Raw genomic sequence first — 22,665 nt, forward strand, 5'->3', positions numbered from 1 at the left:
TAAGTTTTTATCTCCAAGACTGGCAACTGAAATAAAAAGACAAACCCACCTGACTTTGCATAAAAGTAAATTTAAAAAAAAAAAAAAAAAAACCACAAGAAACACACACATCCCTAAACAAAACAAACAAACGAACAAAAAACAAAAACAGACCCCAAACACAAAAAAAACCAAACCCACAAAATTAAACAAAGCAAACAAACAAAATTTAAAAACCCACCAAAGTGTTCTTTGAGTATTTCTAGATTCCCAGCAGCAGGAAGAGCCTACCTTACCACCTGCCTCCATGCACAAAAATACTTAAGCTCAGGGTAAAAAACAGATGGACATTCACTAATAAAAATAAGCAGCAGCATATTTAAACAGGGAGGGCAGTATGGCTGTTATATTAGCAATAGGTAGCATATAGTAGCTTAATAATTGGCTTATAAATAGCCTCTGGACATGCCATATTTGGGATATGCAATTTTAACTAAGAGTGAGTCACTTCTGCATGCTTGGGTGCTATGAACTTGATTTTGGCCATGCCAATTAAAGCTCAGAATTCAAAGCTACTGAACTAAAAATGTATTTTGGAAAGTGATGTCTCCTTCTAAATATTCTTCGCTTCCAGGTGGTGGGGGGAGCACACACACCAGATGCAGTGTTTGGAAATACAGCTGAGTCATGAGCTAGAACAAGAAAGAAGCTGATCTGCAGAAGAATAGAGCTTCTTATTAAAGTCAATTCACCAAGAGCCAGGAGAAATTAAGAAAAAAAACGCAGAAAAAAAATTCAATTCCTCTCTCTTTTCTTTGCATAAAAAGCAACAAAGCCATGGATAACTTACCAAGAATAAAAGGAAATCTAAATAATTGTAGAACTTAATTGTGTTATGATGCCCAAATATAACTTAATACCACTAGTTCTTAAATCTAAATAATAAGCAGGGAATTCTGATGGACTTTAAACAGAAAGGTCAGACAAGTGTCTCCATCAACAAAGCTATGCAAATAATAGAAACTACGTATTTGTAAAAACATATTGTGAAACTGGAGTAATTTGACCAGATTTAGACAGAAAAGCAACACTTCTGCCCTTTTTTTTTTTTAAGAGCTGAGTATCAGCTGCAGCTATATAGAAACAGTAGCCAGAAGAAGACTGGTTTTGCAGTAATCACTGTATTGTTGCTGAACCATTTCATCAAATTGTGCCATACATTTTTAACAAACACAGAAATGCAAGAAAGCTTACACACAACATGCCGTGTCTCCATTATGAATCCTGTCATTTCAAGACTAGAGTACATGAATAAACATTTTCTTTTCAAAAGGAATGAGAGACAGTGCCTGGTGGCCCAGCACAGCTGCAGTGTTAGCACAGAACAGCTGGTTTCATAAACCACAGCCCTGGCTTGTCACACATGTTCAGCTGAAATTAGAAACAGCAGAGTTCAGGGGTTAAGAGACAAGTTTACACGACACACAACTACCCAGAGCATTACTGGAATTTGCCGGTGAACTCACTCAGGGGAAGAATTTGTCAGGGAGGTTTTCGGCAGGGGAACAATGCATGGGAGCTTTCAAGCTCTCAATTTGTAGCACACTGTCCTGGCAGTAAAGCAGGCTGGGGAATAAGAGACAATGTTTAATCAAGCAGAAGTTTTACAGTGCATTTCTATGGTTTCTGTTTCTAATTTGATCAGTGCAGCCCACGCTAACATACTCTTTCTAAATTGAAATGCAGTGTTGTGTGCATAACCACCATGATAGCAGTGAGACATATACTACTTCCTTCCTCTACATTTTGTGTTCAAGCTTCTCTGAAACTCCTCATCCCACATGGAAAACCAGTTCCTAGTTTGATGTCTTTCCCCAACCCCCTGACACTTTCTGCAGTCGGGGGTTTGTACTTCCCTCTCAGCAGACAGGAGACTACAAAAAAAGTCTACAACCTCATGTGGAACATGGGTTATGTTTTAAGTTCAAAGTCAATATATTTTAATGCAATAGAGCCTCACCAGTTTCCATAAGTAAAACTTTTGTGCCGTTCAGCAGAGCTTTTCTACATTTAAGGAGTCTCAAGGTCTGTTAATTTGTTCTTGGAATGACATTGCAGTCTCCTAATTATTTAGCATTTGATTTTTCCACCTCACCAAAGGACAGTTGCAGGGAGATAAGTTACTCACTCTAGAGGCTCCATCAGCAGTACCACCACTGCAGCCTTTGAAGAGTTCATGCCACAGCAATTCATCCAGCCTAGAGCCTCTCGGTCACCTGGGGTAAAACCTGCACCTCCCCATTGCTGGGAACATTTAGCACAGTCCTGCTACAAAGAACATCAGTGCCAATACCACAAACCAATGCTTCCTTCTCAGAATATCCTTCCTGGCAGTATTGTCTCATGCCACTTGTCATACCACTTAAGTGAATACTCATCATTTATGGATTCCTCCCTTCCCCTAACAATGGATACACTTATCTGACCTTCTAACACTTTCAAAGATAAAGGGGAATGAGTTGCATTGTTTAAAAATCAGCCCTATAATATGGATCTTACTGAAAGTTATTTGAACATCACTCATGTAGTCACATCATCCTCAGAAAAAGAATCCTACATTCCAGCCTTACTCATTCATTATCATAAAATGGGTAATTGGCATCATTAACATTCTTCCCAGCTGGAAAGAATGCCCTTCCACATTGTAGCTAAAGCAATATGTTGTTCAGAGATGCCTGTTCTTCCACAGATATTTAATGGCAACTTAACTTTTCCATTTATTCCTTTTTTTAATTAAAAGACTACTACATAAAGTACTCTTTGAACTCTTAAGGAAACTAAAATATATCAAAGAACAAATCCTGCAACAACTATAAACCAGCAATGACTATTTTGGCATTTGAGCATGATTATTTCATATCCATTCCTACAAATGGGAAAAACAGAGCCATAACTATTAAAAGAATCTCGCTGTACAAAATCAAACCCGTGAATCCCTTTTATGCAGAAAGCATACAGTGGAAATTAATACCAAGTGACAGAAGCTTGTTTTTTCCTTATGAAAGTTTATGCATGCTGTGATTTGTAGGTCTATTTTTACGAAAAGCCAGCTCTCTTTATATAATTAGAACAGCTCTTGAGGCAGGAAGAATATAATAGGCAATAATGACTTCGAACTAAGAAAGCCTCACTGGAGTTTGCACGACGTCACAGCCAAAGCATCTTGCACAAGGACAGTTCTCTGAAACAAGAGACAAAAGCAATCCGGGGGAGGAGCAGCATTCAGCTGCAGACATTTTTCCTATTCCTTTGGCTGTGAACATGAATGGCTGGAAAACTGACAAGTTTTCACAGGCATGACTGAGCCCAGTCCTTGACTTGGAATTAAATGGGACACAAGGCTTTGGCTGGCCAAGATCACCAAGCATGAACAAAAATTAAAACTAAAATTACCTTCACTGTTTATGTCAGCATAAGAAAAAAAAAAAACCAAAAGCAATTGGGAACGGCACTGTTTATTGTTTGGCAGGAGTCCATCATTACTATGGGCTAACGAGAACTGAAAAGAAAGAAAATTAACCCTAGTGTTGTTCCAACCTGGACAATAAAAAGTAGTAAATTCTGTGTTGCCCAAATTAAAAAATAGATTACTTTTGTTTACACCTATGATTACCAAAGATTATGCCTTAATTTTTTTAAGCTAACATGATCATAATTTGGGCATTCCATACTTCATCCGCATTTGTATTTCCAGCTCCTGCCAGTGCCCTGCTAGGATGCACACAGCCTGTATATATCCTCAGCAGGTTGTTCAAGGAATGAGTAGGTGTAGTGGGTTGACCTTGGCCGGATGGCAGGTACCCACTAAAGCCACTCTCTGTGGTAAAGGTCTACGGTAAAGCTAAACCAAGGGCTTCCATATTAATGACCCTGCCCCACAGTAATATTGATGCAAGGCAATTATTATTCTAACTCTTCCTTCAAGGCAGTGAAGAGCAGCATCAACAGAGTCCCCGCCACAGTGACGGCAGCTCTCACCCCCAGCCCCAGGCAAGTTCTCAAAGTGAGACGTCAGAGGCAACTTTTCACTACCTACATGCCCCGTCAAGAACTGTGCAGCTCAGAGTGCTGCCCTCCCACTTAATGACTTAATAAAGCTATGGATTACATACCAAACTGAACTTTTGCATTTACTCATGTCAGAAAATAAAAGGCTTCATAGTACTTTGTACTTCTTAGAAATAAGACTGAGCTGACAGGCTTTCTGGCACTTCTGACTCTTGAAACCCTGTTGACTGGACTGAAAACCTGATGAGCGAGTTCCCTGGTGGAGTCTGGCAAACAGCTTCCAAACACAGTTATCTCTTTACAATCAAACAGAAAACTGCACTGCAGACACACGAAAAAAATCTAAGCTAGAAGAAAAATAAAGATGTATTAAGTGAAGTTCTCAATTTCTCTTAAAAAAACCTCTAGAAACCTGAGACCATTTACATTATCTGGGTTACAAAATTGTCCTTTCCCACCCCCATTCCAGCCATTAGAAGCTAACTGCTTACTCATCCTAAAAAATAAATAACTTCAGCCCACTCAACATTAACTGACACAAAAACAAAAGCTTAAAATAATTGCTGTAATCTTAGATTTTAATCTTGCAAAAAATTAAGTGGATGAATAATTCTGCATCCAAGAGTTATCCCCATTGACTTCAATACATGCAGAGTTAACTTTACATATATGTTCCACCTATATGCACTTTACATAAACCTGAGGAGATTCTACAAGCATACATTAAAAAACATTAGCTTGGGGCATAAAAATTGCACCAAAAAAAAGTCACAGGAAAAAAAAAGCTATCTAAATTTACAGTTCTAAAAGTTACAATGTCTACATAGAAACATAGTTCTGGAACCAGTAGGAGGAAAGTATGGTTAGAAAATGGGGAATCATAATTCATTAAAAATGACATGCTAGTAAAACAGCAGAATTATGAGCAACTTCTTGGTTAAATTTGGGCCAATGATGAAAGATGGGAAAGGCTGTGAAAATCTGCAGGTTTAAAAACATATGTCAGACAAAAACAGTGTTGCAAAAAGTGCAAGAAATGGTGGAGGGCAAACATGTAAAACCTCCTGGTAATACTGATTATCTTTCATCAAATATTAGTATTCTATTTCTGAAGAATGCTCATAAGATATATGATTCTTCTTCCCTGTTTATCTGGCTTCATATTCCCCACTACACACATGCTGCTGTGCATCAAAACAGCTCACAAAGCATGCAGAAAGCAGGTTCTGTGTGACTTTGATCTTACCATCTTTGACAGCACCAGATTTTCGTAAAGCCGTTTGAAAGTTCTAAGTTTATAGAAACAAAGGTGCTACTACAAGAGCTGTTGTCCCATGGGATCAAGGCAGTCATGGAAGACACTGGCAAGGATACTAGAAATCTTGGCTGTTATATAAAAAGCACAGCAAACCATAAACTGTCTTTATTTAAACCCCCGAGTGTTCTCACCTGTGTGACACGGCCCAGACAGCACCATGGGAACTGCAGTGTTTCTAGCTCAGGTATCCAACCAGAGAATTAAGAGGTGAATGCCACCAGTGAACTGGTATCACACAGTTCACTTCTGTTCTCACTGGCAATGTAGGGCGCTTTTTTTATTATTTTTTTTTTTAATGTAGATGACAGTATTGCTTCTCATCTCACTTATACTCTTTCAACTGCTCCCATTCCCCTCAGGAATCTCTTGAGCAATACTCTAACCTCACTGAGCTGAACTGAAATATAGACTATACTCTCTTCCTAGGGAATAAGAACAAGGTAAAATTTCCCTTTCATTTGATGCTGTGCTCAGGCCTCAAGTTGTAACACACAAAATTCAGCAAGATATCTATGAAATACTGAAAGAGCAAGGTGAGCACTGGAGAGAGGCTTGGCTCCAGTCTTGTTTCTCAAGAAAGGCAGCTGAATCAGCATGGAAGTCAAAGTGAAATATCAGTGGCATGTAAATCACTACAGCCCTAAAAAAGTGTAGAAAAGATGCTTGTGACTGTTTCTGATTTAATGCTTCCTGAAGTCCTTCTGAAGTACTTGTAACTTGCTCAGTGTTTTGCGCCAACAAAACCAAAAATTATAAAAAAACCTCCACCACATCAATATATGTGTTTCTTTGCACTACTGAAAAATCAAGTTATTAGAAACACAAATTAAATTAGCTGTAGTATATGAATACTATACTCAATCATTTTAGCTTCTTGTACGACAAGACTGTTAGTTTTTAAATTCTCAGCTGACTTCACAGGCTTTAGGTCCAAAATTTCCATCTATTTCCACAGCCTCTCAGTCTGAACCCAACTCTGTAAGATCTCATTAGCTTTGAAGCTTCTCCCTGTCCCTTTTCTTTACTCTAATCACAAAAAGAATGAAAACATGAAAAAGATTCACCGTTAATTTTACAGAGACAATTAAACATTTCTTAGGACATTTTGGCAAGCTGGTAAATCACCTCCATCAGCCTTTATTCACAGGTGAGCCTTTGCTTATGAGTAACTGGCAAATGCTCTTCACTTTAGAGCCAGCACATGCATCTCTCTGTAAATCAGACTGTCACCCTTTGTCTCCTTGAGCAGTTTGGCTCATGTCAAGGAGATCAGTGCATGGGGCAAGGTACTAAGAAAGAAATAATAGAGAATACTTAAATCTCACTGACTGGACCTTATTGTTTAAATTTAAAGCACAAAATTCTGAATCCAGGACAGAATCCCATCTTGAAAAATAGCTAATGTTGTTATATTTTTCTTCAAGATTTTGATTCAGTCTATTAAGAGACATTTCATTTCCTTATCCTTCCTTATTAAGAAAACAGGCCTTATATAGATCCAACTGTTTACCCACTAATTTACCCCCTTTCACAATATCTTCAGCAGCATCTTTTAGCTGATCAGAGCCAAGGCTAATAACCAGACATAAAATCCATTCTCTGCTCTCCAATATTGCAATAGACCAAAACGACATTCCACAAACAGCAAGATTCTTTTTAAGTAGACATCCATCAAAAATGCATTTTTCCTCACTACCTTGGCCTTGAAGACACTGCATTTTCCAATTTCCTACATGCTGCTTAATGCTATGCAGTGTCAGTCACACCACATTATGTCATTTTATACAGCAGGTCAGCAGGAACCGCCATGTTCAGAGATACCTGATATTTTGCCAAATCATTTGGCACATCTCACATTCTCATCAATTTAAATTACTTGCAGATCATTTCAAAAGAGAGACATAATTATTGGTAACCATTCATAAGATGGCAGATAGCCTACTGAGTGCTTTGCTGGCCTTCTCATCCATCTATAAACTGCAAGATAGACAGATTTCCCTAAAACAATGTAACTGTATGTCAGATTAATACAAGTATAATTCTTGCTTACACTTACTATCTTGGGGATGCTGTGCAGCTCTTCCTTATGGTAAATAGTACTTCATCCTACAGCTTCTCTAAAGGCAGCTCAGAATCAGTGTTATTAGGAATACCAGATTCTGACCCTGAGGCAGAGAGTATATAATACTTGATTCAAGTATTAATTCAATGCCATATACTTTCTATAGTAAACATACATCTTTCATTCTATTAAACATTTAACTTTTACAGTAATTCTACACCAACTACAGCAGTTAAAGCACTCTTTACATACTCTAGATAATCAACCCCCTTATTATGCACATCTATTTTTGTGTCACCTTAACACATTGCATGTAGGAGCACAATAGGTAAGCAGTACCAAATTGATGGTTAAGTTCTGGTTATACAAACAAGAACAATCTTGAAAAGGCCACAGGTAGTGAGAGCAAAACAAAAACCATATTGCATGTATCATAACAACACAGTTTTCCACGGGTGTCAGTGTAAAATACTCCTGCAAAATAAAGCAGAGAGGCTTTTTTCTGTGTAGAGACACAGAACTGTACAGGGAACTGTACCACAAATACAGCTGACTGCAGCTTGTTCTTGTTCTGCAACAACACAGCATAGGAAATTAGACTGGAAAAACATTAATTCTAAAGTAGAAGAATACAAGGTCTTCACCTAATTGCAAAACAGGCTCCTATACAGAGGGAAAAGACTGCAAAGCAGTAAATAGACTAGAGGCTAAAGATTTGTAGTGAGCTTGCACTGATAAAAAAACATGTGGGCCAAGAAGATCAACCACCAAGTGAAGTGTGATGGATCTGACAGATGATGCATTTGGGGGATGTGCTGGAAGCCTGCACACACCCATGGGCTCACCCAAGGGCAGCCAGAGAGATCCTACACTGAAATGTCAACACACCAGAGCCAATTTATGAAATACAAGCCCCCAGGCAGAGAAGACTTGACATTTTCATGGGTTTCTTGGCATAACTGCTTTCATCAAGTATGGTTTTCTAATTTAAAAGCCTTGATTTCAGTAAACAGCTATTTAAAAGTAGGCATAATAGACAATTTATATAGTTAGCAAGGCAAAGTTATAGAATATTCACCCAGTAAAGGCCAAATCCAAAGACCCCCTGAACTGAATTATAAGGGTATCTGCACCCCACGAGCATATTAAAAAAAACCTGGTTTTGGTGTTTGATCACAACAGCAAAAGCCGGTCGTTCAGTATATGTCTACAGAAATGCTGGGAAGACGGAGGCTGTAAACTTAATTCCCACCTTGAAGGTGTGGCAAATAGCTCCTCACAGGCAGAGAATGAGAGCAGTTCAAGACTGAACAAGCAGCTTCCCTCGTGATCGGCACCAAATAGTGAAAATTATTTGAAAGGAGAATCTTTTAGTCTGTGCAGCAAATAGAATAATCTTCAAGTGTTGCAAGGCAGCCAGAAGTCACTCAAAACTGTATCTAATTTCCACTTACAGTTTTACTAGACCCAGAGATTCAAACATAAGCAGTTCAAAAGCAAACCCAAAACCTACACAAACTCATGAAGGTATTTTGCTGTCAGATACAGCTGTCACCTGTTTAAGATGAAGAAGGAGTAGTCCATAAAGTGGAAAGAAAAAGAGATGAGAAGCCAGAGTTAGGGGAGAAAGAGAACAGTTTTGTCTGGCAGAGGCAACAGAACTATTCCTCTGTAATTCCTGGTCAGTAGCAGGGCCAACACAGGACTCAGAGTAAACAAGACTCTGTCCTACATTCTCTCTCCTCTGCAATATTGTTCAATGAAGAATATTAGTTATACCTTCTTTTAAGTTTTTTCCTTAGACATAGAGAGTGTGTTACGACTAAAGAGAGAAATGTATCTTTATATAAAGAGTGAGCATACTACTATAATATTTTCCTAGCCATATAACCTTTCATCTGCACTAATTGTTTTCAGAAAAGAAAAGAGCAACCAATAACTTTGATCCAGTAAAAATTTCTGAAACTTTGAAACATAGTTTAGTCCCAAATTATACAATAATGATGCTTTACTATTTTTAAGTCAATCAGTTATTTCATTATGGTTATATTTCCACTGTAACTTCAATGCTCTATTTTGAGGAAAAAAATAACAGTTTAATTTTTCTTAGAATAGAAAATTCAAATTTGATAACTGATTATCTTTTTTAATTTTAAGATATTCAAATTCCATTAGACTCCTATTCCCAGCAGAAATCTATTTCATCAGACCAAATTCCAGCTACTCGATTGTGCATTTAACCTATTTTTTTGACCTGTATGATTAGTTTTTTGTTAGTAAAGTTAAGAAAGAAACAATAAGACACACAAGAGACCACTGAAACTGGGATCAGTCAGAACTGAGTTGCTGTCTTTCTTTACTTGTGAAATGAGATCCAGCCTGGAAAGATGAGGGGGACACTCATGAGAGGGAGCCAATAGAATGTGGGTGACAACAAAATCATTTCCATACATTTTTCATTTCCATTCTTAAACAAGAATGAATTCCCTGGATTTGAAAATCATTTTACCAAGATATATTAGAAAAGATCATTCTTATCTTCACAAAGTGATCAAAGTTCTCTTTTCCAAAGTGAGAGCAATTCCTATCTTTCAAGAAGATAAACATTTAAGAGTGACTCTTGTTTTGAAAAGCCATCATATAAACAGACTAAATATCACAAAAGAATTTATAAAAGCAGAAAAATACACTGCATAATATAAACATTATAAGAAAATTGTTTAATTTTTATAATTAAATTAAATCCATTGTAAAAAGACTGTTATTTTGCAGATTTTCAGTACAAAAGGCTTGCTCAGGATGTGGTGAAAGTGAGGTGAAAAATTTTTTATATTGCATTCTAAATTTAACAATAGCAGTTGTCTAAAAATAGGCTTAAACTTATACCACTTTTAATTGCACTTTTCTTTCAGTCACATTCTTTTCCCCAGTGAAGCTCCCTATAAGTGGATCTTCTTTCTCCACTGGCTATAAAAGCAGCTGTGCAGCAAATGTAAATAAGAGTAGACATACGAACATGCCACCAACATTTCTTTACTAACTTTTTCTGCTCTATAGACACTTCACTTAGGTTACTATCATAGTATTATTAATTTAGAGTCTATCCTTAACAAAACCAGTACAATAAGTTTTCTGATCAGAGGTGACACTAAACAAAAGGTTCATCACATAAGAATACGTATGTTTTCAAATTTTGCTTCCACACATAAAACAAACAAACAAAAAAATTAAGCAATTGTTTTATGTCAAGCGAAGTATTTCATTTTCTCCCCCAAAAATAATTTTTCTCATTTCATAGCATTTGAGGAACAGCATCAAAATGTTTGGGTACAAGTAGTCAACATGCGATACAACCACATACAGTGATTGCGTCCAGATGTTCATTTGTTCACAGGTTTGAGCATTAAAAGTTGCAAACAGCAACGATTTGAAAAGCTGAGGTGCACAGTGGGAATCATAAAGCTCTTCACGGTCTCTCTAATACCTACAAACTACACTGGACAGATAAGGAAACATCAGCAGATATCCTCCTAGCCCCCACTAAATTTCTGTAATTTCTGGTTTCATTTAAAAGAAGTTATATATTTCTCTTAGTCAAAAAGGAATTTCAGTATCAACATGAGGAAAAAAACCAGGGCAGGGTGGGGGGCTACAGACTCCTGGAAAAGGGCAGGCATTTACCTCATTTCCAATTGGTATGTGTCTTCTTTCCACATTATTGTTCAGTTTTAATGTCCTTAGAATCTGACTTTTACTTATATCTTTCATTATTTATAAGAGCTCACACAAAGTAATTTATCTGTTTGCTTGTTTTCTCCTCAGATTTGGAACAGCATTATGGAATACAGAGCTTCTGTCTGTCATTAGCATTGTTAGAGCACGTGAGATCACAGCCAAGCTCCGGGCTGGAAACAAGGTACTTTGGAAGGGGCCTTTGGCCCAAAGAGCTTAGACTTTTGACCTAATGCTGTAAGCTGTTCTGCACACATTCATCTACCTGTAGGATAAAGAAGATAAAGGCTTAAGCCCGGGTTAACTGCACCACAAACACCAGTGTCAGGCTTCACAGACTAAAGTATAAGATCTGAACAGATAATTAAGAAAAAAAGAAAGGATCAAGCTGAAAACAAGATCACTTAATTATGCAGCTGGGTATTATATAAGTACAGTACAGGCTGATGGCATCTGAAGGTACTAATTATCATTACTATTTCAAGCAATATCTTCAATGCAGATATAAGCCACCACTTGTTCATATCTTGTGCTTGTTATAGGTATCTCAGTGGAATTTGAGCTCCAAGAAATATTTTTTCTCTCCCCTCTTTTTTTATTTATTTTGAAATAACAATAGAAGTTTAATTTACTGGTCATTTTTTGTGCCTTCCTGGTACTTATTTCAATAGGGTCATTTTTTTGTGCTTGACATTGAAAGCGTATTTTAGCACTTTACAGAATTAAGCAAGAACATCTAATCCATAGGCAGTCCCGTGAGATGTGGCCTGACAGACACAGGCAGCATCCCTGTGGTTCATTGAAAGAGGCTCAGTAAGAATCTCTATGGAATATTAACTAACAATAAAGCCTCTTCCCAAAAAATGCACAGAGTACTATGCAGCACTATGGCAGAAGAAGTCCAGATGAAAAGGTTGTTTGCCAAGGTCCTGTGTGAACAGATCCCCCATTCTCTCAAATGAGCTGGTTGCACAGCACTGATAACACGGTTCTGGACGGGCTGCTGTGCTGGGGAGTTAATCAGACAACGCTGCAATGCCCCCTGCATGGGCAGAGCCAGATGGACTCAGCATGTTCTCATGCTTGGTCAGGTGCTATTAATCTATGACCAAGAGAGCAGGTGGCTGTCATAAATTGCAAGAAGTTTTCACAAATTCACAGCTCCCCATTGCCAACTGCCTGAATATGCTTTTACTGTTAAAATAAAAATTAAATAAATAAAAACTGAGAAAGAAACAAAAAACAGGAAGGGATTGCAACCATTTGCTATTTCAAATAACTGCTAAGTTTAGACAATGATGCATAGTGAACATAGCATGACAACTTTTCCCTCTAAAACTAAACCTAGAATAGTGCTTGCTCAGCACAGTCACAAACAAACACTTCAAAATATTCAGGTTTTTTCAAAAAAATGTAAACCAAATATCCTCTTGACAATAGGTTCCTCTGAAGGATTACCATGGTAAACTGTAACCTAAGCCCCAGTTGCAGTGTTCTCTCAGAACGTACTATACAAAACCTCATGTAGAGGCAACACACAGAGGTCAGATTATTGTCCCATGAGAGAGCCAGTCCCATGCTAAGCAGTACAATTTTTCACCAAGATAGTATAGGAGAGAACTTACCCAGTGGGGATTTTATATTAAAGGACTAATGGATTTAAAAGAGTCACCCGCTTTTACCTTCATAGTAAAGGTAAAATTTTAAAATATTTTTCCTCTTTTCATTAATTACTGCATCTGGCTACACTTTTACTTTGCTCAGCCTTAACAGCAAAAGCAATTTTGAATGAGGACAGAAAGTCAGTTTCAATGTTTCATGGGCCAAAACTGTCTCAAAAACCATCTTATCTCTGCCAACGACAGTGTCTCTATTCAATATAAACTTCTACATTTCCAAATAAACTTAAATTATGTACAAGAGTATATAATGAAAAGTTTAGAAACGGCATTTTCACTAAAGCACAATTAAAAACAGATGTTTTCCTCAAAACCTCCTAATTCTGCTACTCTTCCATTTAACTTGGATCCAGTGAACACACTTCAATACTGACATTTGAAATAATTCTTTAACTATTTTTCTACACTCCACAACATTAATATTTCCTTGGAGTACTGTTCCTCACTTCTACAGTCTTTTGGGGATTATGTGGTTTAATTATGTGAACAAATGAAAAAGGAGCTCAATCTACCTTGTGTTTCGATCTAGACAATGTCACTGGACATACTGACTCGCAATGCAAAATTATCCACTGCAATATATGCATATTTAAGTAAAAGTATCTTTTCATTACAAAGCCCTTTTTGACTAACACAACCTTTCTCCTAGCAAAGAAACAAGTGGCTGTTTTTAGCTCAAGCGAGTTCTTCACTCGTCACCAAGCTGACTGCTCAAAAAATGGGAACTCAGAAGACAGGACAGAGAAGAGAACTGACTAAGTCTATACCACAATTGAGAAATAACTCCTGGATATGTATCTTCATTGTCAGTGCTCCCAGAAACACTGTGTTATGAAATGAACTCGAGATTTGCTGGCTAAGTACTGGCTAAAAATACTTTAGAGAAGACTTCAGCAAATGCACATTGTCTGCTAATAAAAATAAACCAGCAGCGACGTTTGAAGGTAAAGGAGATGTGCTATTTCATTTGCAATTCAGTTGCAATCTGATTATTATTTCCTTCCTGAAACCAAAGGCACTTTTTTTTTAAAGAGGGAATGGTTTAAAAAACAAACAGAAGAACAACCTATGTTTAATTGTAGCAATTGTTTCCGTCAGCAAAGTCATTCATTAACTGCAGCACTGTGATATTGCCTCTCTTTATGGCATGAGTTGCCCAAGACTTTATATTCCATTACAACATTTTACAATAATAGAAATTGGACACAGGGTCAGGCAAACAATGTAAATGTGTCAGATATGAATTGCTGTTTCTTCCCTGCTTGCAATAATAACCTTATCTCAGTCAGCATTTTCTAGATGGAGACTAGTGGCTTTAATTTTACATATAATCATTAAAATCTAATTGGTGTGATCTTTCCTTGAAGTAGACAAGATGTCTAATATAGTGGTAATTACTGTTTAAAACTTACATTATCCCAGGCTATTTTAAATGCAAAGGAAGAAGTAGTGTTATGACAGTCACAATCTTAAAAGACAGAAAGTTACAAAATATGACCACTGGAGAAGAGCAAAATCCCATGCAAAGCATTCTGAACAGGCAGTGATGAGGAACTGGGGATGGTTCTTTTTGTGATGCACAGGTCTGCAAAGCTTGATAATATTAACCCCAACATTTGAGGCAGTAGTGTCACATTGATACAGTGCTGCCTGAGAGCAAATAACCCTGACAGACCCCATCCAACACTGCCCATGACACAGTCAATCTGTAAATAAATGTAAGTTGACTACCTTCGTTCCTAAAAAAGCCAGTTTGGAATACTGCTTGCCAAAGTATTTGAGAAGTAAGGTTAATATATTGAGGCAGATGTGTTTCAAAAATACAAGTTTCTTGGACTGTTTAGCAAAGGAGATTAGCTTACACTTCCAAAAAAAAAAACAAGTCTACTTTCCAAAATGTCTTTGGAATTGCAGAATTTAACATACAAAAGCCTACTTAAAAATCAAAAGGATTTAAGTATTTATGCCACTACCTAGACTGAATAGGGAAGTTTATACAAATTCTTTACATAAATGTTATGAACACATATAAGCCATAAGACAACCAGCAACATCAGAGCACCGAATGGTTTTATGGAATATGCACAGATTCCAGAATAAGGCCCCTTTACTAAAATGCACAGTTCTCAGACAGACATATTGCTGGGAATAGCTTAAATGAGACTCCAGATGAATGAAAGGATCCTAAACTGCAAGATGAGATGGGTTTCCCATTATCCAAGCATTTAATAATACAGGAAAATGAATTTTTTTTCCTATAAGAAAAGAAGTTGGGAATTTATTTTTCTCTGCCTTTCATCTCTCATTGCTTCTGTGGGCCTGGATTAGTATTTGCAGCAATCAAAATCTGCATGCAAAATCTCACACTATTTCTCTTTGCAAATTACTTTTGCTGCCCTGTTCTCTGAACATTGTCATTTTTAGCATGTTTTTAACACATACTTTTCCTCTAAAAGCTGTTAAAAGGCCTCAGCTCTGTTAATGCAGGCATCCCTTTATCTGACACCAATGATTTTTACCAGGTCACTGGTTTAATGCCTTTAAGCCCTTGATAAATTAATCATCAGTGAGGCCAAATGATTTTGTCAACTTCCTAACAGTATCTGCAGTTCTGAATAACTGGCCTCCAATGGAAGATCTGCAAGGAAAACCCTTTAGCAATTTTAAAAATCTCCTTCTGTCCATGAGAGTTAAAGAACTGCAAGGAGCATGCTGCTATCCTTACAATGCCATATCCCACACTTACAGATGACAAGGCTTGACAAAGGCAGGGAGAGGGGATGTAATTACAGCAGGGCAACTGAGACATTTTTATCTCTCAGGAGTTAAACACCCCCCCCAGTTCTGCCCCTCTGGACCAAATCCAAAAAACCATTTCAATTGGAGGTAGTCCTTGCTGATCTCAACTAGCTATGTGCATTTTTAACATGAGGCATTGTTTAAATGCTTCTTGGATAAAGCTACAGAACAAGTTCCTGGATGAAAACATAACAGCATACAGTATAGAAATCTTTCACACATGTAAACACACTTATAATTTAGCGTTATACATCTTTGTCTATTTAACACCCATTCAGAAAAAAAGAGGTGGCATTATGTAACAGAATTTCAGTCTCCCTTCCAGAAATCAAATTCCTTCCTAAAAGAATTAGAACTCTTAATCCTGTTACAAAAGCAGTCCATGTGGGCCTAAAATCACTGATAAAACAATGCTTAAATGAAGCAAATTTATATTATTGACGGTTCTCTTGACCTGTGAAGAACTTCTGAAGTGAAGGACAATTCCAATTACTAAACTATTCAGCACTGTAATAAGGTCTGTTTTCCTTCTAAGAGTGCTATAGGATTTTGGGAGCCAGCCCTAAACAATGCCTGCAAAATATATCAGTGTGGGAGACGTATAGAACGTGCTGATCTGAGAGCACGTTTGGGTCAGGAATGACCATCAGAGTGAGTGGCAGATTTCCAGTCCTTGACACAGCTGCACCTCCCCAGGGAGCACAGGGCGTGGGCAGGGTGGCTCAGTGACCTTGATCCACTGAGCTGGTCACAAATCAGCACTGCAGGATCGCACTCCAGGGAAGTTGTGATGTTATTAAAGCAAAACAACAGGAGAAATATTGCCAGAGGCACTGCTACTACAATAGGAATATGTGAAGGAAGGGAAATAAAAGAAACAGGACAAGCGGTTGTGAAAGACGATCATGACAGGGGATGAGTAACCAGCAGTGCAAAAGGAAAGAAAAATGTGGATATATACAAATCTACTTATGAAAATAGCTGCATGTATTTTCACAACATTCTTGAAAATCAGACACAAGGCAGTTAAGATACCAAGGAACTACACACAGACAAAAATGTATCCTGTATGTTACAGTTGTGCTGAACAAAGACTGAATTCCTTTTGCCTTATAGCAGCTAGAATTCACTGAAAATAGAACTGTCTATAAAACTCCAGATGCAAGAAGAATCAGGAGTGAAGAAGGAACACAGCAAAGACAAGGACTGCTTTAAGAGCTGAGGTAGCTGCAATATCTAAAGACCTATTTAAAACAGAAAAATCCATTGTCATATGTGAATAATAAGATTCCCTCAGAAAATATTGCATTCTGTGTAACCTTTATATCAGACGCTGACCAGAAAGGAACTGTTTATTTCCTGAAATTGAATGGAATGTCTGAAGCTACACATAAGCACCTAAGATAGTTATTGTGTTACATATCCCTGTTTTTTCCTCTCTCATTCATTGCTAGTTTTCTATTAGTTCAAAAATGTGGTATACTTACAGCACAATCTCTTTCAATTAAAACACCTGAGTATATTTAAAATTGCCATTGCCCATTCCTGTATCAACAAAATTCCAAAACAAACGGGAAACTAAAGCCATCATTAAAAGCATGGGCAAGTAAAGAGTTTTCTATTTGGTACACTTACGCTGAAACCTCAAAATTGGAGAAGGGAAAGGGAGAGAGGAGAGGAGGGAGGGTCAAGTCTAATTGCTTTGACTTGGCTTAGAAGAGTTGCAGTCCTCATTCTTCATTGGAAACATGAAAACAACAGTGCTTATGACTGGGCTAAACAGAAAATGGTTGATCCACAGAATGGTAATTTTAGCATTAAAATTGCTTGCTGGCAATTTCTAGCCATTTGTAGCTGTTGTTGCCAGCAAGTGCTAACAATCACCAGGAGCCAGATTCCAGCTAAGCCTGTCAGCACTTCAGTTTTTGGCAAACATTTCAGAGATAATGTTTTGACGCCTCTGTGCTCACTTGCAGTCCAGTCAGATTAGAGATCACAGGTTGAAGTACACTGCACTATTGCACTCTCTACAACAATTACCCTCTGTTAGTCTTTTAAATGAAGGAGACCAGCACTGGTTTGGTATCTTAACAACAGATGTTTCCAAAGTAGCAGACATTTACACTCTGTACTTCACCTGGAAGATGGATCACATCCATCTCCACACTCGTTTCCACAAAACAGTCACTTGCATACTGATAATCTACATTTGATAAGCACATGACTTCAAGGCCATTCAAAATGAGGCACACATCTTTTCATTCAGCTTTAGCATATGGAAGAAAATTCTGCCATTTCACTTGTACTCTGAAAAGCCGGAGAAAGACATAGTCTTCCAGGTTTTGGATTTATTATCATTTGCCTAAAGATTTGAAAATTAAATGAGAGAAAGCCCCAGAAACTAAGAGCCAATTCTTTTGTGGATTAAAATCCAAATAGCTCTACAAAATTTTAGAATGCAACATTGCTTTCACAAACAAATGTCTGGCCCAATATCTCCAAGCTGTGCAAAAGACATGATTTAGTATGGCCTTGGTGTGATAGGACAAGGGTAATGGTTTTAAACTAAAAGGGTGCAGACTCAGACTAGATAATAAGGAATTAAGTTTTTACAACAAGCGTGGCAACGGGCACAGAATGGTGGTAGATGTTCCATCCCTGCAAATATTCCAGGTCAGGTTGGACAGGGTTCTGAGCAACCTGATCTAGTTGAAAATGCCCCTGCTCATTGCAGGGGGCTTGAACTAGATGGCCTTTAAAGGTCTCTTCCAACTCAAACTGTTCTACGATGTGCAGGAGAAATGGGTTTTCCATTGGAACATGGGAAAATTTTAGTACATGACCTTAAGATTCAGAAACCTTTCACATCAAGAAATGCAATGGCAGAAGTTCATTGCCAGGGCACCTTGTAGCTTTATTCTTGTACTTAGTTCAAACTTAAGTTTCAAAATACCATCAACCTCAGTAGCCACACCCAGTAAGGCTAGATATATTTCCTTCACAGAAACCCAAGCCATGTATCACAACCAAATGAGCAGCAAGATTTATTTAAACAGATAGGAGGAAAACAGAAGCCAATCTCTAGACTGTAAATTTAATTTTTTTAAAAGTTTAAATCTTCTGGATGCAAATGCAGTATGAAGTTTTCAAACCCCACGTAAGTTCAAAATGCATATAGTTGTTTCATACACTTTGATACCTTTGAAATTATTGAACTAAAGAAGTTCTGTCATATAAACAAATCCAACTCTTGGAGTCAACAAGAGTTGCAGTTGCATACAAACTGAATAGGAGCTATTATACAGTGAAACACCAGAAGGCATTTTCCTTTCTATTTTAAAGCTGGCCTCAATTTTTCCATGCCTTGGCAGGTTGTTTTCACAGGATTTAGTGATTTGTTTTTAAAGCAAAAAATAATGGTAGACTTTGAAATCCACTGTCAGAAAGCGTTTCTAAATTTGGGTGCACGTGGTCTTAATCATTGCACTGCATCGTACACCGTGTTTTAAACCACTGTAAGGTAACACCACTGTAGAGGGGGACCTGTTTTACATTAACACGAGCAAAGCAGAAGATACCTGATCACAGGATGCAGGGCAATAATGAGATGGTGCATGCTCCAAGAAGCAGCATTATTTGCTTACACACAAATATTTTCCAAAACAATAACATTTTCTAGCTATTGGGTAAATAATTTCAGGGTGCCCATCAAACATGGGGTACACTTCAGCAGTCTCCACAGAAGAGCTTCACACTCTCAATCACATTCCTAGTTAAGCTTCAAACCAAACAGTATACAACAGCAAATAAACTTTTCCCCAAACCCATGCTTCCTTTTGCACTGCATCCATATTTCATTGTTGAAAACAATAAAACAACTGAAGTTCAAAAAAAATCAAAAAGATATTTTGAAGTAATTTTGAACGAATCTGAGCAGAGTCTTTAAACCTGCTCCCCGTTAGACTGATACACCACTGTGCTACCTGACCTATTCAAAAACATCAAAGAAATATAGAAGTACTTGTATACAGAGCAGTTGCATTCACAGAGGATGGAGGTGCAAAGGAGGGACCCTTTTTAACACTGGCCACAGAGATAAAAGCAACATTTCTTCAGACAACATGAGCAGGCTGGAACTGCAGGCTCCTGTTCAACACAAGCCAAGATCTGGCTACTAAGCTGATGAGGCTCCTGGGCAGGCTGAGACTGCCAAGCACAAATTGCAGCAAAGGCTCTGGGCAGACCAACCACAGCAGGAATGACAGACACTACATGCTAACCTGCCAAGGTGATCCCCCCTCAGTTGTCCCTAAAGCGTTCAGCCTACATCTGGCCCACACAAGTGTTTGGGCAGCATTACTCATGTACTATACCTGTCACCATCTCAAACAAGGGTTGCATTTTCAGAGTTACTTTCAAGTTACTGGACTGAACACAAATAGATTTGCTTTTTCAATGCTAGTTTCTTATTTCTGTTCACTAGAAACTCCTTTTCCAGTCTATTTGTGAACAGGAGAACATGGCATGTCATTTGGCAGAAGAGGTTGTGTCCTATCACACTGCAGAAAATTGCTAAGAGTTCACAGAGCTCCAGTCTTAGACTGTACATGAAGTTTCTTAATGAAATGGGTTTCTGCAGCAGCACATTGTAAAAATTCTAATTAAATTAAAATGGAGAAATATCCTAAAAAGGGTTCATCCCGAATCTAGCCTCTTACTCTCTCTCCTCACCTCCAGTCTTTGTCTCTCAGCTTCTTGTGGCCTTTGTCAGACTCACATTACCTACTGCAAGTCTTTTGCACGTTTCCTGCCTGACTTTACCCCAGAGGAAAAGCATTATTATATTGAACTCTGGCCTTCTAAATGTTCCCACTTGAACATGTATTGCACAGGAATATGCCTCCTTGCCACAGCAGCTGGAAATTTCAGACCGGAAAATGAAAAAGATTTTCAAGAAACTAAAATAATGTGTGATTAACCTTTCTAACAGCCTATCAAGATTTGTGGCAGACTTCCAACACTCACATGCCTTCAAATCAAAAATTGAGGATTAAAGATCAGCAATCATTTTAGCTAGTGGGCATGATGCTGGAGCTATCTTTGAAATATTCCTACATGATATATAAGGTCAGGCAGTAAGATTCCTCCTAAAATGTACAGAGAAGCTTATCAGCCTGTAATAATACAGAGAGCTTTAATTATGGCAGTGTTGCTTTACAGATTTCCAAGGAGAAGACGACCATGTGTGTTTTGGCTGCTCAGAACTCTATGACATTTTTCAACAGAAGGACAGAGAATTTTTTTGCTTCATCAATATTCTTTGGACAAATTCTGTCCAAGACTGCCTTAAGGAAAAAGTGAAAAAAATATAAGACTAGAGTCTAGATAGATTACTAACAAGATGTGCCCAGGATACGAAGTACAAAAGGTATCTTGTTTGCAAATCAGCAACGAAAATCAAAACAGAAGGACAATAAGGTGGCTGAAGTTAACACAAAGTAATAAAATTCATTATCCTCTGGTGATCCCAGCAGTATCATTCAGGCAGAAAATAATTAAGTATCTTTTATTTTACATGGTTGTTCTTAATTAGTAGTCATAACTTTTTAGGTCATGCAGTTACATCCAAACAAATAAAATGCCTTTTTTTAACCTAGTACAAACAGTAATTTCATGTAACCTAATTCAATATGCTGTATGTTCTGATATTAAAAAAAAAATAATAAAATAAAGACAAGATTGCAAACAAAGCCCAGACTAGAAACACTACATGTATACATGACCGGGGAATAAAACTGTGAGATATACTAACATATTAACATGATATCAAAACAAACTACTGCTGTCACTTGAAACTAACAATAACGGGTATCTTGCTTTCACTCAGAAAGGTACACTCATGTTGTGATAATACGTAAAGAAGCGAAGCTTATTAAAGTATAAGGGTTACGATTAAATTATCTACATAATCTAAAATGATGTCTGAAGAGTGTATTACTCTCCAGAGTATTTTTGTTTTCTGACAGCTGCTTAAGCAAGCAAGCTGTACATTGAATATACTGATGATGAAGCACTCATCAGCTTAAACTGAAGCACTACTTTGCCATAAACTTTTGCATTGCTTCCAGGGCATTGTTTGGGGATTACTTTTTTTTTTTTTTGGTAGCAAGATGACAAGCAAAAAACTTAAAAACTAAAAGATTTTTAGTTGAAAAGAACGGCCACCCCAGCGAGGTACTCGGGTGGTTTGTGCCTCGCCCCAGGACCCCCTTTGCGCCAGGGCAGAGAGGTGCAGATTTCAGTGCTGCTTTCCCCTACACAGTGTGCCTGTTCTGTACAAAAACAAACCCAAAACACCGTGCAAAGCACACCTCCAAAGGAGAGCCAGGATAAACTCACACCACCAGCTCGCCCCGTCAGCGCTCTGAGCAGAGTTCAGCGCACCTCCCTCGCCGGCCGGGCGCACCGCGGGCGCTGTGGCTGTCACGGCGGTGACAAGGAGGACCCCGCTCAGGAGACTTGCCCTCCGTGGCAGCCCCCACACCTGCTGGCAGCACACGTCCCCCCGGGAGCTGCGCTGCCACATCGAGCTCTGCTCGCTGTCAGACGTGTCACAGGGACGCTCGGGCAGGTGGAACTGTTGGGCAGTTTCCATGGCAACAGCCATCCCAAACTGCACCGCAGGGCAGAGCGTGACCGCATCCCTGGGGCTCGCGGCTCTCCGGACGAGACACTCCAGGGTCAAAGGGCTGCCAAGCACCTGCGGGACGCTCATGTTGATTCCCCACTCCCCTCCCACGTTCTCCCAGCTGTGTCAACTCCACTCTATCCCTGAGCATGTTCCCCACACCTGGTTCAGGGCGGCAGCTCTACCTGGGGCAGAGACACCCTCAACAATCCCATTAACTTTGTCACGGTTGCCCTAGACTGTTGGATTTGGTTTTCTGCGCTTTCATGCAATGCTCCCACCACAATGTCCATGTGTCCCTGGAGCCAGACTCTTTAGGGGAAGGGAAACATGGTACCAC

At 38.4% G+C, this 22,665-nt stretch overlaps 1 long non-coding RNA gene across 4 annotated transcripts in view; it reads right to left on the reverse strand.

Moving 5' to 3' along the window:
• Positions 1–22,215, reverse strand: part of LOC113950657 — a 209,808-nt gene extending 187,593 nt beyond the window's left edge. For all 4 annotated transcript variants that reach the window (XR_003528843.1, XR_003528840.1, XR_003528841.1 and 1 more), the window contains exon 1: positions 22,009–22,215. This is a non-coding gene — a long non-coding RNA (uncharacterized LOC113950657). The remainder of the gene's footprint in view (positions 1–22,008) is intronic.
• Positions 22,216–22,665: the final 450 nt, after the last annotated feature.

This window comes from Corapipo altera, unplaced genomic scaffold (genome assembly GCF_003945725.1).
Source record: "Corapipo altera isolate COAL_440 unplaced genomic scaffold, ASM394572v1 54, whole genome shotgun sequence".
In the NCBI taxonomy this organism is placed as follows: Eukaryota; Metazoa; Chordata; class Aves; order Passeriformes; family Pipridae; genus Corapipo; species Corapipo altera.